Source organism: Schistocerca cancellata, unplaced genomic scaffold (assembly GCF_023864275.1).
Source record: "Schistocerca cancellata isolate TAMUIC-IGC-003103 unplaced genomic scaffold, iqSchCanc2.1 HiC_scaffold_678, whole genome shotgun sequence".
NCBI lineage: Eukaryota > Metazoa > Arthropoda > Insecta > Orthoptera > Acrididae > Schistocerca > Schistocerca cancellata.
In genome coordinates this window covers 42,501-47,500 of record NW_026046689.1, presented here as the reverse complement: position 1 = coordinate 47,500, position 5,000 = coordinate 42,501, and the positions used below count along the sequence as shown (strand labels likewise).

At 52.9% G+C, this 5,000-nt stretch overlaps 1 non-coding gene across 1 annotated transcript in view; it reads left to right on the top strand.

The window, feature by feature from the left end:
- The first annotated feature begins 4,089 nt into the window (after positions 1-4,089).
- Positions 4,090-5,000, top strand: part of LOC126139146 (small subunit ribosomal RNA) — a 1,909-nt gene continuing 998 nt past the window's right edge. Inside the window, exon 1 of the ribosomal RNA XR_007528589.1 lies at positions 4,090-5,000. This exon is cut by the window's right edge and continues 998 nt beyond it. This is a non-coding gene — a ribosomal RNA (small subunit ribosomal RNA).

The following is a 5,000-nucleotide window of genomic DNA, read 5'->3' as shown; positions in this document are numbered from 1 at the left end:
CCTCCTGTTACGGCACAGAAACAATGGCAGGAATGAATCACACAGGTCTGCCGCTCCCTTGCCGCAACCACAGACGCGGCGCGCCTCCAGTCACGAGCGAAAAGCGCATCCTGACGAGACATAACTGCTGTGACATACTGAAGCTGCCTCAGACATTCACTTACAATGATCACTACCAACGAACCTCGGCCCCCCCCCCCCCAACACACTCTCTTACCACGTTGTGTACTGTAATCCAACCCATTTCGCACCTTAACCTAACCCATTTTGCACCTTAACTTAACCAAATTCGTAACGCAATTTGTACCGCAATGTAACGCAATGTGTACCGCAATGTAACGCAATGTGTACCGCAATGTAACGCAATGTGTACCGCAATGTACCGCAATGTGTACCGCAATGTACCGCAATGTGTACCGCAATGTGTAACGCAATGTGTAACGCAATGTGTACCGCAATGTGTACCGCAATGTGTAACGCAATGTGTACCGCAATGTGTAACGCAATGTGTACCGCAATGTGTAACGCAATGTGTACCGCAATGTAACGCAATCTGTACCGCAATGTAACGCAATCTGTACCGCAATGTAACGCAATTTGTACCGCAATGTAACGCAATTTGTACCGCAATGTAACGCAATTTGTACCGCAATGTAACGCAATTTGTACCGCAATGTAACGCAATTTGTACCGCAATGTAACGCAATTTGTACCGCAATGTAACGCAATTTGTACCGCAATGTAACGCAATTTGTACCGCAATGTAACGCAATTTGTACCGCAATGTAACGCAATTTGTACCGCAATGTAACGCAATTTCTACCTTAACCTAACCCACGTTGTGCCTTAACCTAACCCACGTTGTGCCTTAACCTAACCCACGTTGTGCCTTAACCTAACCCACGTTGTGCCTTAACCTAACCCACGTTGTGCCTTAACCTAACCCACGTTGTGCCTTAACCTAACCCACGTTGTGCCTTAACCTAACCCACGTTGTGCCTTAACCTAACCCACGTTGTGCCTTAACCTAACCCACGTTGTGCCTTAACCTAACCCACGTTGTGCCTTAACCTAACCCACGTTGTGCCTTAACCTAACCCACGTTGTGCCTTAACCTAACCCACGTTGTGCCTTAACCTAACCCACGTTGTGCCTTAACCTAACCCACGTTGTGCCTTAACCTAACCCAAGTTGTGCCTTAACCTAACCCAAGTTGTGCCTTAACCTAACCCAAGTTGTGCCTTAACCTAACCCAAGTTGTGCCTTAACCTAACCCAAGTTGTGCCTTAACCTAACCCAAGTTGTGCCTTAACCTAACCCAAGTTGTGCCTTAACCTAACCCAAGTTGTGCCTTAACCTAACCCAAGTTGTGCCTTAACCTAACCCACGTTGTGCCTTAACCTAACCCAAGTTGTGCCTTAACCTAACCCACGTTGTGCCTTAACCTAACCCACGTTGTGCCTTAACCTAACCCACGTTGTGCCTTAACCTAACCCACGTTGTGCCTTAACCTAACCCACGTTGTGCCTTAACCTAACCCACGTTGTGCCTTAACCTAACCCACGTTGTGCCTTAACCTAACCCACGTTGTGCCTTAACCTAACCCACGTTGTGCCTTAACCTAACCCACGTTGTGCCTTAACCTAACCCACGTTGTGCCTTAACCTAACCCACGTTGTGCCTTAACCTAACCCACGTTGTGCCTTAACCTAACCCACGTTGTGCCTTAACCTAACCCACGTTGTGCCTTAACCTAACCCACGTTGTGCCTTAACCTAACCCAAGTTGTGCCTTAACCTAACCCAAGTTGTGCCTTAACCTAACCCAAGTTGTGCCTTAACCTAACCCAAGTTGTGCCTTAACCTAACCCAAGTTGTGCCTTAACCTAACCCAAGTTGTGCCTTAACCTAACCCAAGTTGTGCCTTAACCTAACCCAAGTTGTGCCTTAACCTAACCCACGTTGTGCCTTAACCTAACCCACGTTGTGCCTTAACCTAACCCACGTTGTGCCTTAACCTAACCCACGTTGTGCCTTAACCTAACCCACGTTGTGCCTTAACCTAACCCACGTTGTGCCTTAACCTAACCCACGTTGTGCCTTAACCTAACCCACGTTGTGCCTTAACCTAACCCACGTTGTGCCTTAACCTAACCCACGTTGTGCCTTAACCTAACCCACGTTGTGCCTTAACCTAACCCACGTTGTGCCTTAACCTAACCCACGTTGTGCCTTAACCTAACCCACGTTGTGCCTTAACCTAACCCACGTTGTGCCTTAACCTAACCCAAGTTGTGCCTTAACCTAACCCACGTTGTGCCTTAACCTAACCCAAGTTGTGCCTTAACCTGCTCTGTAATTGGCATATGACACGTTACATTAATCCAGTGTTGTCTAACCACAACCCTCTGAATATAGTTCGCTACTCGCACCGCCCACCCTCTTGTGTATCGTTTCATGTTCAACACTTCGCAAGTGTTGCTTACTTTTTACATGCTCCCGCTGTACACTGTAATGTGGACGACTGCAGGATGTACATCGCCCCCACCCTCCCCCCTGCCTTCGCACGCTGGTCGTTCAGGTGCTTGCGTGTTCAATGCCCTTCGCAGCTGTTCACTGGCATTCGCATGTCGAAGCGCTCAGTCTACGTCGTGGTACGGCCTGTGTCCACTGTCCGCTGATGTCGTAAGCTTAACCCTCACATTGTACTGCACATAGGTCCGTATGTACTGCATGATACGCTGTGGCACATGTGTGACCGTACAACGACTGCGCCCAACAACAGCGAACCATACGGTCCAAATGTTGTGCACTCAGCCACGTGCCGTCTCCCCATAACAGCTACATTGCAGTGTGGTACGCCATAGAGACGTGTGGGATTAACGGACGCCCTGGATGGCGATCAGCATGAGCCGTCTGTTGATGTAGTGGCGCGTGTATTCAAACGTAGTCGTCTCTTCTCACACAGTGTGATAGCATGGTGCACCGCGTTCCACATCTGCGACATGGTACAGATGCTGGTTGACAGTCGGTCTCGTAATGGACATCGCATACGTAGGGGGCCACCTCCCACGTGTTCTCTAGTCGTGCACATTTTGTTGCGTGTATGTGGGCAGACGTAGTGTGTCGTGACACCTAACAGACAGGTATGCAATAATCGTTGCATTTGCAAACTGGGATGGACGTCTACGTTTGCTGGTGACGTTACGCAAATGAACAACTGGTAAACCCATTGTGGTGCGGTTGTTGTTGCTGGAGGTAAATCAGTAAGGGCAAATCTGTGTGTGAAGCGATACGCGGCGGTGGCTGGGTGGGACCGTCCCCGGCCGGTGAGGGGGGGCCGCCCGGCGTGCTGGCCGCGCGGTGCGTGGGCGCACGCGCTACAGCCGGCTGGTGGGGGCGCCCAGTGGCAGGCGCGCCGGCCGACGGACGCGGCAGGCGGCGCAGCTGCGCGCCGGGGCACCCTGCGCGCGGCGCCGGGCGGCCAAAGTGGGTCCTCGCGGGCCCGGTGCGAAGCGCGGTGGACATCTGCAGTGTGCTGGTCCGACTGAGGACTGTGTGCGTTGAGGATGCGCCGCCGCCCGGCACTCGGCGCCGCGACGCCGTCTGCTGCTCGGTCGCCCCAGCGGTTCTCGCTGGTGGTTTGTATCGCAGTTGTGCAGACGTGTTGGCACGTGCGCTGTGCTGGGAGAGTTCGCTTCGGCACCCACGTGGGGCCTTTGCCCTTCTGTGGCGCTGGCGTTGGAGCTGCCGGTCACCGTAGGTGGCGCGTGTTGTCTCCCGCCGGCAATGCCACGACAGCACGCTCCCGGGCCTCTGTCGGCAGCGGCAAGCTCAGTTGGGAGCACGGGTGGTCGCACCTAAAGCGTCTACTCGCCTAACTCCGGGCGATTGCGCCTCTCTCGAACCCGACCAAGTACTTAGGACGGCGCTGCGCGCCGCCGGGACCTGAGAGGGTTTCGAGGTGTATTGTGCAGGGGAGCTCAGCCTCCTCCTGTTTGCAGAATAATTGAGCGGACGCTTGCGTGTTCGCGCGGGCCCCTGGGACACACTCCCGGGCGGCCGGCTGCTCAGCTCTAGTTGACGCAGCTCCCTGGTTGATCCTGCCAGTAGTCATATGCTTGTCTCAAAGATTAAGCCATGCATGTCTCAGTACAAGCCGCATTAAGGTGAAACCGCGAATGGCTCATTAAATCAGTTATGGTTCCTTAGATCGTACCCACGTTACTTGGATAACTGTGGTAATTCTAGAGCTAATACATGCAAACAGAGTCCCGACCAGAGATGGAAGGGACGCTTTTATTAGATCAAAACCAATCGGTCGGCTCGTCCGGTCCGTTTGCCTTGGTGACTCTGAATAACTTTGGGCTGATCGCACGGTCCTCGTACCGGCGACGCATCTTTCAAATGTCTGCCTTATCAACTGTCGATGGTAGGTTCTGCGCCTACCATGGTTGTAACGGGTAACGGGGAATCAGGGTTCGATTCCGGAGAGGGAGCCTGAGAAACGGCTACCACATCCAAGGAAGGCAGCAGGCGCGCAAATTACCCACTCCCGGCACGGGGAGGTAGTGACGAAAAATAACGATACGGGACTCATCCGAGGCCCCGTAATCGGAATGAGTACACTTTAAATCCTTTAACGAGTATCTATTGGAGGGCAAGTCTGGTGCCAGCAGCCGCGGTAATTCCAGCTCCAATAGCGTATATTAAAGTTGTTGCGGTTAAAAAGCTCGTAGTTGGATTTGTGTCCCACGCTGTTGGTTCACCGCCCGTCGGTGTTTAACTGGCATGTATCGTGGGACGTCCTGCCGGTGGGGCGAGCCGAAGGCGTGCGACCGCCTCGTGCGTGTTCGTGCGTCCCGAGGCGGACCCCGTTGAAATCCTACCAAGGTGCTCTTTATTGAGTGTCTGGGTGGGCCGGCACGTTTACTTTGAACAAATTAGAGTGCTTAAAGCAGGCAAGCCCGCCTGAATACTGTGTGCATGGAATAATGGAAT